The sequence below is a fragment of the Salvelinus sp. IW2-2015 genome, linkage group LG23 (assembly GCF_002910315.2).
Source record: "Salvelinus sp. IW2-2015 linkage group LG23, ASM291031v2, whole genome shotgun sequence".
Lineage (NCBI taxonomy): Eukaryota > Metazoa > Chordata > Actinopteri > Salmoniformes > Salmonidae > Salvelinus > Salvelinus sp. IW2-2015.
The window spans coordinates 14039239-14053495 of NC_036863.1; the positions used below are offsets into that span (position 1 = coordinate 14039239).

The 14257-nt window shown below is 39.7% G+C and overlaps 1 protein-coding gene across 2 annotated transcripts in view; it reads right to left on the reverse strand.

Annotated features, from left to right (window-relative positions):
• Window positions 1-14257, reverse strand: part of LOC111950921 (opioid-binding protein/cell adhesion molecule) — a 341587-nt gene that overhangs the window by 31092 nt on the left and 296238 nt on the right. The window lies entirely within an intron of this gene.

Here is a 14257-nt window from a genome sequence, read left to right on the forward strand (position 1 = left end):
CTGTATTTTGGCTTCATCAGTAGGCAATATTCTATGTCATGTTATGGTTAGTTTACATACCAGCGCAAACTACAGACAGTGCATCACTTGATTCAATGTTTTGTGAACTGCTTTGTAAAAAAATTTAACTGAGTGAATATTCCGATGTTCTCGGACTAATTCCACAACTAATGCTAATATGGATTTCCATAACAAACATACTTGCCAGAGCAATGTCAGAATCCAGGCATTGAGGCATAAAGAATTTAAACAACCTCAGTACTCTTGTATAAAGTATCTACACTGAAAACAAAAATACTGCAATTGCTTTTTATGGCTGGTCTCCTTAAGACAATATTTAACAGAATGTCTCCTGAAGGGGAGAAATGCAGACGTATAAGCCATTTATTCGGTGGTTATATAATAACACCAAGGTGACATATTTATTAATTATAAACTGGCTGGGTCGAGCCCTGAATGCTGATTGGCTGACAGCTGTGGTATATCAGACCGTATACCACGGATATGACAAAACATTTATTTTAAGTGCTCTAATTAAGTTGGTAACCAGTTTATAATAGCAGTAAGGCACCTCAGGTGTTTGTGGTATATGGCCAATACACCACGGTTAAATCCAGGCACTCCGCGTTGCGTTGTGTGTAAGAAGAGCCCTTAGACGTGGTATATTGGCCATATACAACACCCCCCCGTGCCTTATTGATTAATTAGGCAATATGAACAATAAAGACCAAAAAAGCTGTCATAATGAACACAACTTAAACCTTCTCAGAAGAAAATGATTTCCACCTCCCGATATATACACACACAATCCCCAAAAAACAACCTCCTTGCAGACACAGAAAAAGGTAGAGGAAAGAGAAAGAGAGAGAAACAAATATTGTCTGTTCTTTGGGATGCGTTTAGTTTAAAGAGTACATCTGCTTGGTCTTGCACTTGCTTTTGACCCACATCCTCACTGAGCAAAAAAAAGCAAAGAAAAATACATTTGCAGCCAAGAAAGTACTTCTTGGCTTGGCTTTCAAAGACATTGACAGAATGGGGACAGTTTAAATGTGATATATGGTGATAAAATCTTGCCTTGTCAGCAGAGCATAACAAAATGATATAAAAAATGGTCACACTTCTATTTCCACAATGCCCTAATTACAGGGAAATAAAAGCACAATTAGGTGGAAACCATGTGTCACTTTGCAGCTAAGTAGGTTGCTTTAAATTTTGATGAATAACACAAGGATAAACAAAAGCAGTCTGGTGGCAAGTCTGGAATGCCCCGGAAAACATTCTTGCAAAGCAAAGAATTAAGAAGAAAAAGCTTTTACTTTCCTATTTGCTTTCTGAGAGAACTGAATACACTATAACTATCACCTTGTAGAACAGGAGGACAGAAAAAAAAGATTTTCACACCTGACTCGGCAAAAGTATTTGGTTCCGCAGGATTTTTGTGACTAAAATACACATACAGTCGAAGAGATGATAAATTGAGTTACCGCAGTCTCACTCCTGTGCACATTGTAAAAGCAATATCATCATCGTATAACTTTCTGATTGCTCCTGATGTGTACAAAGACAAAAAATCACATCACTCCCCTATAAGTCTCCCTCTCGAAGACATGAGTTACAAGGCGGATTTACATTCACAAACATCATCACTAATACCATTTTAATGATCTACTCATTCTACTGTACCTGAGAATCAATACCGGCCTCGCATAATGCCACTTTATAAGCACTGAGAATACTATATTCATGAGTGACCACAGACGACTTCTAATAAAACAGTAAATGTCACATTTCAATAAAGATCCGTCTGGCAATCAGAACCATTGGTGAGCAGACTCTGATACCGTTAAGAGATTCTCTATAAGCAAAATGAATAACATTTGTATAGGAAGCTCACATTTTGGTTCTAGGCTGCTATAATGTCTGCCACAATCTAACATATTCTCATCTCACCTCTCCTCAAAATTTGACTTCCCTGACACTTCCAATATAAACTAGCTTTAGAATTCTCAGTGCACACACAATGGCCACACAACACAATAAGCATTGTATAAGGCAGACCAGGCATATATCTTTTCACATCTTCAATTCAGGGCTAGATTATAATCTGGACCGCGGAAGATCTGTGTTGAAATGTGCCTACGTGGCTTCGATATTGGTCGTAAACAATTGCACTAGTTGCAAAATTGACTAAGACGTGTAAGTGGTAGAAATGTTGTCAAATAGTATCTTCCAAAAAGGAGATTTGCGAGATTTATGGAATCTAAGGTATGAAACAATTTTCCTTGGGATGTGTTAAGATTTCAATCCTGTCCACATGCCCACTTCTGGAAGTACCCAAATAATAATTGATCACAGCTGCAGAATCAACCTACAGCCCGCCCTTTTCTGGACAGAATGCAGAGCTAACCAATTGAGGCATTAGTACACAGCATCTTGGGACTACTTTGATTGACATAACATGAGACAACGTACAAAACACACATTGGCACCAATGTTATGTTGAAAGAACGAGAACTGTTACTTATAAACAGCTTCTTTTTTTTGTCTAAGACCCTCGTGGTCTTGTCATATAGCCGTAATTTACCCCTTACTACTATAACTGACTAGTGGTGTAAGCCTGGAGATTTTTCAAAGGTTTTTCTTTGAGGATAAATGCTCCAATGCTTTGATTATCAGAACGTGCCATTGGATGCTTTCATGGAAAAGTTTTGGATGACGTCCAACTACGTCAATGATTTTAATTGGCTTATATGGAATTTGTTACCGGACATAATCATGCTTCTCACCTGGTCGTGTTAGCACGCACAGACAGACAGACAGACAGACAGACAGACAGACAGACAGACAGACAGACAGACAGACAGACAGACAGACAGACAGACAGACAGACAGACAGACAGGCGGACGGACGGACGGACGGACGGACGGACGGACGGAAGAAATCTTACAGGAGGCCTGGGGATCCTCTAAGGAGAGATGCATTAATAATCAGCGACGTTAAAAACACAGCTGTGTCTGCACCTGGGCCCAGTTGAGAAGATTCCTAGAGGTCTGTTGATAGTGCCACCTTGCCTTCTGTGTCTGCGGATGAGGCATCTGCAAGCTGCACCACAGGTAAAGCTTTATCACTGCAGTGCAATCTGGGAGACTCATAAAGGAGAAGGATTGTTTTCTTTTATAAAGTTTCCAATCTTCATGACACCATATTCCACTTATTTTGTGTCACTCTTTCTTCAGTAGCACTCAAGTTCGCATGGAGATTGTTAATACTCCTTATTGGAGGAAACTGGGTGGTTTTGGTTTACTATTAGATCATAATTTAAGTATGAAAATATTGATGGGTATTGGGTGGGGTAATTGCACCATGTAGTACTGTATCTTCGCCCTAACAATTTTAAAGAAGAAATTAGTATGATCTGTGCAGCAAGCCTCATTCCTAACCATTCAACTAGTGCAATACTTTTAACAAACAGCTGTTATTGTGGAATGTCTCACCTCTCAATCCAGAAAAGCTATTGCTATAACCTATTAATTCAAAGTGATATTATCTTACAAATGCATTATCTTAAAAAGTGTTTCCTTACTGCTCAAGGTTAAACAATATATATAAAATGAATAGCGTCGCCATTCAATTTGTTCACAGGAAATGTTTCCCCATGTTCTTTACTGGTTCTGTTCCCATCAAAATTCAGCTGTGAAGTGTTTAGGTCTGAAGTACTTGACTGATGTAATATTGCCAGAACAACAAGAGCCTCATAGGATAAAAACCTCGGAACAATTTCGTAACCCAACACAAATTGCAACAAAAGCGACTAGGTGAAATAAAGCCAAACAACGCAGACATATGCCATGAAAAGAAAATCATCCTTGATTTGTTTACGCTTCTCTGTAAAAAGTCAGCCTTCACACAAAAAATTGATGCTTTAGGAGAGCGACGGCAGGAGAGAAATACAAGACTACCTGTTGAATCCTAAACAGAACTCTAATCATCTGTGTACACTGAGTAACAAGCCTTTATAACTCAACATACCACTAGCAATATTGTATCAGGTTTAGGTTTCATTTTAAATGTCCTTTCTCACCTAAGTTATTTCTAATCTTTCAGAGCAAGCGCCTTCTGAGAGACACCCACAACCTAACGGTAGGGTGTGAGGGAGTATATCCAGTCGTTCGAACCTTCAGTGGTTCTCAGTGCTGGGAAAATGGCCAGTGTTGGATTAAAATATCGACATGCAACTAGATAAAGGGAAGCCTTAATGGATTCACACCCCACGTTAGAGCATAGACCGTGTTACTCAGCTCACTCCGGGGACCATGTAGGATGGATTGCAGCCTTACGTAGGCCCGACCTCAAAACACTGTGTGCTGGTTTACCTACAGAAGCCACATATACTGTAGTTTTGTCTGTACAGTTCACTTCCCTTACAAGCATCACATCCAATGTTCCCTCAAATTTTTCTCGACAATTTCAGGTCTGCTGAGCGCAAATTCTGTGCAACTTCCAGCATGCATTTACTGTGAACACTAAGGCTGTACCCACTTTAAATTACAGTTTAAACAGTGGTCAAGTAGGCTACTGTGGCTATTTGATCATAATGTTGGCCTACCAGAGTGGCCTACCATTAAAAACAATGGAGAAAATGCATCCCATAACATTTTAACATGGAAATAGCTGCTCTATCATTAAGCCTACAGTAGCAGCCAATGGGTGGTGTTTAATGTAGGCATACAGACTTTTTTACAAAAAACATGCAGGGCTTGACATTAACCTGTTTATCCACTTGTCCTTCAGACAAGGAGGTGACTGAAAATGGTGTTGTGTTGTTTGATGCAAGAAAGCACTTTACAAAATATAATGCATTATACATTTCCATACCATTATTATAGAGAATCAGACAAATTATGCTACCCTCTGCCTATTGGCTAATTAGCTTATTCAACATTGATTGTGTTAACTAACAGGGAAAACTCTGGAAAGTTGAGTGATCTTTTCTCTGTGGGCTGATAATGTATTTATTCTGCATGGCAGTCTACATAGTTAGTATTGTTTCTCTTCCATGGTGTTATGACCATTATGAGTCTACGGTGTTCATATCCGTGATTCTTACAAGTAGAGTGCACTAAATAAAGGTGTGTTTAAGACAAAATACTTTACTTTTCCTACAAAAATGTCTTGCTCATTCCCCACATATCTAATAACAGTGGAAGTAACGTAATTGATTCTAAAGTAATTGAGGAATAAAAGGAAATAAAAATGTATCAAAAATTATCCTTATCTAAGACACTAAGAACAGTTCTTCAGATGTATCAAGTGTGCATCTTATCTTCCTCAAGGAACTTCTTAATTGTATTTCAGTGTCTTTAAAATCAAAGGGGGTTTGGCTGGCCTGGCTCTGAGCGCTGTCGAGGACGGACACACAGTGATGAATTAGCCACATTTAAAGATTAGCTTGAGCTTCACTCGGAGGAATAACGTTAGATGACATGTTATTAAGCTGTAATGAAGAGCCTCTTGAAGCCTTGAGATGCCTGGGTGCTCTGGGGGGAGGGGTTTTTGCCTACACAGTGGATGGGAGGGTGGGTGTGGTTGGAGTGGTGGGGGGAGGTGGGGGTAGCTACCACCGCCACATGGAAACCCCCCAGTGAACTAATCATGTCAAGAGATGAAATGATGAACCCCCATCTCATCATCCCCCCACCCTCACCTCCCTCCCTCGCTCCTCGAACGAAAGAGGGGAAAAAAGCGAACAGATGCAGACTGCGGTCTCCTCTTGTCCTCTCTCCATTATTAATGATTAAAGTTCATATAGAATTAGCCGAGTTTGTCGATGATTTACAGTACCAGTCAAAAGTTTGGACACACCTACTCATTCAAGGGATTTTCTTTATTTTGGCAATTTTATATATTGTAGAATAATAGCGAAGACATCAAAACTATGAAATAACACATATGGAATAACCAAAAAAGTGTAACCAAAAATAAATCTAAATATATTTTATATTTGAGATTCTTCAAAGTAGCCACCCTTTGCCTTGATGACAGCTTTGCACACTCTTGGCATTCTCTCAACCAGCTTCATGAGGTAGTCACCTGGAAGTTTCTTCAAGTGCGGTCGCAAAAACCATCAAGCGCTATGATGAATCTGGCTATCATGAGGACCGCCACATGAAAGGAAGGCCCAGAGTTACCTCTGCTGCAGAGGATACGTTCATTAGAGTTACCAACCTCAGAAATTGCAGCCCAAATAAATGCTTCACAGAGTTGAAGTTACCGACACATCTCAACATCAACTGTTCAGAGGAGACTGTGAATCAGGCCTTCATGGTTGAATTGCTGCAAAGAAACCACTACTAAAGGACACCAATAAGAAGAGACTTGCTTGGGACAAGAAACACAAGCAATGGACATTAGAGCGGTGGAAATCTGTCATTTGGTCTGATGAGTCCAAATTTGAGATTTTTGGTTCCAACCACCGTGTCTTTGTGAGATGCAGAGTAGGTGAACAGATTATCTCTGCATGTGTGGTTCCCACCGTGAAGCATGGAGGAGGAGGTGTGATGGTGTGGGGGAGCTTTGCTGATGACACTGTCAGTGATTTATTTAGAATTCAAGGCACACTTAACCAACATGGCTACCTCAGCATTCTGCAGCGATACTTCATCACATCTGGTTTGCGCTTAGTGTGGGACTATAATTTGTTTTTCAACAGGACAATGACCCAAGACACCTCTAGGCTGTGTAATGGCCATTTGACCAAGAAGGAGAGTGATGGAGTGCTGCATTCGATGAACTGGCCTCCACAATCACCCGACCTCAACCCAATTGAGATGGTTTGGGATGAGCTGGACTAGAAGAGTGAAGGAAAAGCCGCCAACACGTGCTCAGCATATGTGGGAACTCCTTCAAGACTGTTGGAAAAGCATTCCAGTTGAAGCTGGTTGAGAGCATGCCAAGAGTGTGCAAAGCTGTCATCAAGGCAAAGGGTGGCTCCTTTGAAGAATCTCAAATATATTTCAGATTTGTTTAACACTTTTTTGGTTACTACATGATTCCATATGTGTTATTTCATAGTTTTGATGTATTCACTATTATTCTACAATGTATAAAATACTAACGAAAAACCCTTGAATGAGAAGGTGTCCACACTTTGACTGGTACTGTATGTCGGGGAGTGCGAAACTCGTCCAGTAGAACACTGGTTGCACCTGTCTTCCTGCTTTGCACTCCTCACCTGAAGAAGGGTTTGGCGTCGACACTGTTGAAAGGGAACGCCAGTTCTACTAGTACGCTACTTTCTCCTTTTAACCCCCACAAAACCTTACCCATAGGTGTGTTCCCTCTCTCAGTGACTCCAATTTCTCACTGCCTTAAGGTCCTTCAGTTCGGCTGGCGGCTAGCCGAAGTTGGCTAGGCGAGCCAAACGAGTGTGCTCACATACTCCCTTAAAAGACCTTCGCTCGAAAAATGAAAAAAAGGCGGCAATAGTAATGTTTGTCCATTTTGAGACACCCGTAGCCAGTATTCACTTCCTCAAATAGTGTGAATTAACTGTCATAAATTTTTGCAAAGAACTTAGTCGCACAAATTTATATCTAACTAAGATGTTTGGTGCAGATTTCTCAAAGAAAAGATGTGCATGAAAACGAGACTACTACTGAAGAATCCCTACTGTTGACCAATCACTGACAAAGGGGCATAGACTTCGGCTACCGACATTGGCTAGCCTCAAGAAAGAATGTTGTGTGCCCAAACAACCGAAAAACCCTTTCTGAAGTCCAAAACTAACAAACGCGTCACAAAATGTCATCATAATATATACACAAACTCAATGTAACTCCAGTAGGTCATTCACAACTACTGTCGCAACATTCCCTCTGAAAATGATTCAGGAAATAATATGTAAGCTATTGTACTAGCACCAAAATACTATACTGAACAGCTAATACTAAAGGGTAGCCAGTAGACTTTATAGGCAATTGATTTATCTTGTTTCTTCAAGATCAAAGTTCTAAGTTTTAGAGACATTGCCAAGCATATGTTTTGGATATTGCCCAAAGAAACTTCACATTTATTAAACTTTTCGAGGCAGAAGGTTTTCTCCAATCCCCTTGGCTTTTTTTAAGGCACGGTCAAGCAGATATTAATGCTTGGGATATTGTCCGCCACCAAGCCACTCTTTTCAAACCATAATTGAAAAAGGTTCTGTCTAAAGCAGCTTTCACTGGCCTTTCCAATAGCAAGCTAATAATTTCTTACCTTGTGTGTGTAGTGGAAGAATGACATAAGGTGATATTCGCAACTGGTAACTGGCTGGCATGGGAGCACAGCATGATGGCACTTTCGGTAGCCTAGCCGGTTAAGGGTGTTGGGCCAGTAATCGAAAGATTGCTGGTTAGAATCCATGAGCCGACAAGGTGAAAAATCTGTTGATGTGCCCTTGAGAAAGGCACTTAACCCTAGTTGAACTGGATAATAGCATCAGATTTTATAAAAATTAAATCAAGATTTATGACCTTGTTTTGATGACTGACCATTTGTGGGCTTTCACAAGGGTCAAACACACCTTATCTGTGGTTTTCTCAGTTGAGGGACATTCCCGCAGAACCTTGAGAGCACAGACAGCGTTGGAGGTGTGAAATCTACAAAATGAATGTTAGTGTTTGATTTAAATTGTCAGGTTTCAAGAGTTCATAAAGAGCTACAGTATGAATTTGTATACGTTTTATTGTACTGTAAGTGCTATGGATTTATTGTTATAGGGAAACTGTGTTTTTTGTTGGTTGGACGGAGGATAGTTCAAAGAGGAGTGACACTGGTGTGCTCCCATCATTTAAATTGAGTTGATTAGATTAGAATCTGGGTGGGTTGTTCTTGCCTTTTGTTTTTACTAGCAAAGTGCAAAGAAATGTTAATTCAAATTGGGGGTGAGTTCTTGCTTGCATTTGGTTAAAAGGACACTGAATTCACTTATACTTTCAGGACTTGTTACCAAGCTCTTGTGTGTATCACACAGATCGTTTTTTATGTTTGAGATTATTCTGAACTGAAGACACATGTAACCACATTAAGTCTTAGCCTATTGGCGATAGTCATTTACTTGGAGTAGTCTGTAATGTATCCTGTATTTCATGTACACTGTAGTTGTTTGAGTGTTAATTATTTCGTGACGAATAAATTATATTAGTTGAAGTGGGTAAATTCATTCCTCGTTTTACAGAGTAATTATTTGATTGACTATAGGCTTATAATTGATTATGTCTATTTCTATAGTTGTTATATAAACTATACATAGCACATGCTTCGGTACAACCTTGACATCTTTGATCCGTTTGCCTCAATAAATGAATGCTAGAATATTGGTCGCCAAGATTAGCTATTTGTATCTAGTCTCTTAATAATTGCATAACAGTGCAAGTAAGATACATGTTAATTATAGTCATACTGAGAGGTGATGTAAGGCTCGCTACCTTGACTAGATTCCTCCAGAGATGTACAAGGCTTGTTGCATTTATTCACATAATATTGGAGTCAGACTGATTAATGTAGTTAATTATTATATTCAACATAATTTCTACATAATGGTTGTATAATTTCCATCTACTACATGTGACCACCTAATCCGATAACAGTAGTTGATATTTGTGCTAAAGGGTTGGAACACATATTCTGATTCCATTGGAGAGCAAAATATAGATTGTGTATGGTGTCCATATTAGGATACATGTCAATGGAAGTTGGAATTGGATGTGTGACTGTCCTAACATGGAAACTCTATAGGTGTCCTAGATTGATGACATCATACCTGTCCTGATGTCAGCCTATGACAAAAAACGTGAACAAGTTTACATGAAGAAATAGAGGTGTCACAACTGGGGGAGGTTGTCACAAGTTGTAATCATGGCATAAAATGTCTGTCACAGACATTGAAAATAGTTGGAGAGAATGGTTATGACTGTATACTTACTTACTTCGAGCAATATGCAAATCTCATTTTGAGAATGAATGGGCCCTCTTATTTCATCCCAGCATAGTTCAAAATCATTAGAGGGAAATTTGAAACTGGGGAAGGATTCTCTTAGCACATAAACAGTATAATTGATACATGGTAATCCTATGAACACTTCCTGATTACAACACAGTCACACTACTGTGATTTTCATTGAAAACTCTGATTCATGGACCTATGGTTATACTGCCAATAACAACCAGAAAATGAGATTAAGGAGGAATATTGTCAATGAAGGATTTTACTGAAATACTAGAAATAAAACATTTTTTTGATGGCTGTTACCTATCTTATCATTTCATCTTGATCTTGATATTTCAGTGTATTCTATTTTTCCCTTCTCAGAGTGTTGCCAATATTCATATTTCATTTTACAATGGATAACATTACTGCAGAGAGAACAAGCAGAGAGGACCCAGTAAATTAAATCCTACAACAGCATGAGCTCCAGAATATGATTTCACGCAGCACTGCAAGTTCAATTCATCAGAGATGAATATGTCGCTCTGCTTATGTATCCTGTGGGCAATCACAAATTGCATATGAATTGTTGAGTGCCATTTTGTAAAGTGCCAAATGCTTCAATGTCAAAGGAAAAGGGACAAATCACATCCTGAGCCATATGCTGTGAATGAGGAGGTCTGCAAACAAATTACAACAGCTGGCTTCTTGAAAAATAGTGTTTTCACTGAGGCTTTGGATCACTTTGGCTCTGCCTAATTCAATGGTCATTACGGAATATGAGCTTACTTTAATGCCTATGAACAAATACACACGCACATAGACACAGGCACACACGGACACACGCATGCATGCACACACACGCACACACACACACACACACACACACACACACACACACACACACACACACACACACACACACACACACACACACACACACACACACACACACACACACACACACACACACACACCTGTCTCTTATACACATCTAGATGTGTATAAGAGACAGCTGTGATTCTGGCAAGCAACTGTATCAACATGGACAATATTGCTTTTTCAATTCTTGTTTGCAAAAGAGAACTAGACCATATGAAACATTGGTGTCATCTCTGACCAAATTACCTTTAGCAGGGAGAATTGATTGAATTGTTTCACAACAAACAGAGTTACAGGAAAGTGATCATAAAGAAAGCGACCAGTGGGACTGCATGGAAGCAAAGGCACCTTGCTTGCCAACCTCATTTGTCTTTTCAGAGAGATCAGATTTCAATGTTCGATGCTCTTGAACAAACCCCCAGATACATTGAGGGTATTCGATTAAACTGTTCCGGGTTGCACCGGGTAAAGCCCTGCTCAAATGGAACAGTAGTCTGCACTGCTCGGTCATATTGTCAACAATGCAGCATGATGCATCGTTCAGAAATGTACATCATCTTTTTTCTATAAAATACTGTATATGTTTGAATTTTCAAACTAGTTTTTATTGGGAAGGCAGATAAAGCATTTGAATGAATTTTGCATGCGAAAACACAGAATCCTACTTATTACTCCATGTGCTTAACCTTCACAGAGATAAAGAGGCAAAGCGAGAGGATTACTTCTGCCCAAAATCTGTCCAGGTGAGATAAGCAGACCATGTGACCAAGTTATTTTTTGTATGGAGGTCTATGGGAGAGTGTTAAATACGTCAGGCTTATTTGATCTTATAGAAGTTACGTAATGTTTAGGCTGTTACAAATGTACTGATGTAAGTGGATGCACGTGGCATTCTGGCACCGGAGAAAAACAACATAGTAGTAGTGCCTGTTGTTATTCTTCTCCCGCCTGCCTTCCATTTTTACGGACATGTATTTCCATTGTTGGAGCAGTCACTCGACTATCTTGTCAATATATTTTATCATATTTGACCTACGTCACTTTTGTTTTGGCCAACTGGTTTTCTGTTCTACCTGATAATTAATTGCACCCACCTGGTGTCCCAGGTCTTAAACAGTCCCTGATTAGAGAACAATGAAAAAATGCAGTGGAACTGACTTTGAGGGCCAGAGTTGAATTTGAGAGGGCTAATGAGCAAATGCAATGCATTGTCTTCCAAGACATGGCCTTTTCCAATGACCTGCTAGCCCTACAATTATTTCAAAAGTAACTGATAACTCCAATCAGATTTACTATCAAGTGGTTTCCAAAAGCAGATTGAAAAAACACCCGTTTATGCCAGCGCTGCCCAAAGCTACTGTATTCCTTGAGCTCTACCATCCTGTAGGTTTACAGTCCAACCCTAATTTAGCACACCTGATTCTACTTATTAGCTGCTCACCAAGACCTTAACTAGCTGAAACAGGTATGTCAGGTTAGGGTTAGTCTGAAACCCTACAGGACGGTAGATCTCCAGGAAAAGGGTTTGGCAGCCCTGCTTTATGCCTTTAAAAAAACTTCTGTAAAAGCATGAGGCAAATTTGGTCATGCTCTTCCAAAACAGCACCAATAACTACACCAGGTCAAACCGTTTAGCCAGTGGCAGACAGGACGTTGGCCAAACATCTTAAGCCAAACCTTACAAGAAACCAATGCCCATCCCTACATGTACGCTTTGAACTGTATACAATCGAGTGCTGTTTCCAAAACGTTCCTACACCACTGGGTAAGGTCCCCAGTGATTTTGCCATCACTCCACTGACAGTGCTAACAGAACATTATTCCCATTGATAGACGTATCACAGCAAATGGCATGCCATACGTTTCCCCTGTATAATAGTCTGATTGCCACTCATCACGAGAGCTGCCACCAGTCTACAACATCAGTCCACAATGCCATAGAGCTGTCAATCATCTGCTGACACTGCCAAATTAGAGTGCACAGACCTTCAAGTCTCCAACAGGAACTTTCCTAACTGGCAATTTTTCTCCCCCAAGACACAAATTACAACGCGATTCTGAAACAAAAGTGGATCGGCTCAACTGAGCTAGACAGCATGATTGATGGCCGCTGTCACATCTCTGTTGTCCGTGATGTTTTGCCGTGTAAAAGTATGAATCTTAAAACAACATTGGATGGGAGAGTGGATGAGAGGGCAAAAAAAGTATTATTTCAAGACAGAAGGGAGCAAAAAAATGATCAAGCTGTTGATAAGATTGTGACAGTGCTGCAAGCACGGTGTAGGCCGCATATTCATTTACAAACTGCAAAGTCTTTAGTATTTACCATCGTTTTTAATGACAAATGCCCAGTATGATGTTTCTGACAGTTTGACGAATGTACACTCGTAACCTCCTCCATATAATGTGTCTTTAATGGCCCACATTGATCCATTTGGCCCGGCAGTGCATTGTCCTCGCCATGCACTGTTTTCTTCATTCATACTTCTTCTAATCCTTTTAGAGAGCCTGGCAGCCAAGGATGAAGTGGAAAGCGTTGAATAATTCATTCACAGTTGTCCCCAAATGAATTGAAGTGGGGACAGGCTTTTGGTGCACTAAATCAAACTGAATCTTCAATTGATTGCGTCCATATATTAAGGTAACCAGTGATGTAGTTGTAAAAAAATAGGTGGGTACACTCCCTATACTTTCAATGCATTTTTTTGCAAAACATTTCCTCATGTTCCTGCCTGACACTGAGTGTGAAACACTAGATAGAATAATACCCATCTGGTGAATTGGCGGTTTTCTCATAGATTTTTAGTCATGCTTGTTTAGCTCAGTTCGTCATGTATGATTTGGTTTGTTGGATTTATTTTCAAATATGTTGTCTAAATATAGCCAAATTACTTAGCAGTCACTTTAATACAATTCTTACAGGCATAAATGCTTTATTTTTGGGAGTGGTTCATAATCAGGAGCGAGAGAGATGGAGACAAACTGTGGGAAAACAGTGAAGAAATGTCACTCCAGAACACATTTAAGATTTTACACACTCCGGTGAGAATGTCTTTCCGAGCAGCCAAACATCCCTCACATCTTCCTCCTTTCTTTCTTTCATTAGAGCTTGCACATAAATGCCAAGTAAGATAACCCGCCATCTTCGCATCTCCCTGACATTAACAGATACTCTCAGCCACAGACATCGCTTATTGGTTTTCACAGAAGTGATTTCATCCCTTCATATTGGCTATTTTTGTTGCCGTTTAATGTCAGTCTATGGTGTCTGTTATGACAACTAAATTAATATACATTTCCTTTCTCTGTTATTCCCCGATTCAATAGAGTAGAGTTGGTAGATCAACATTGCCATCATAATGCATGCATTGCATTAGAATAGAGTGTGGTTTTAATTACACTCA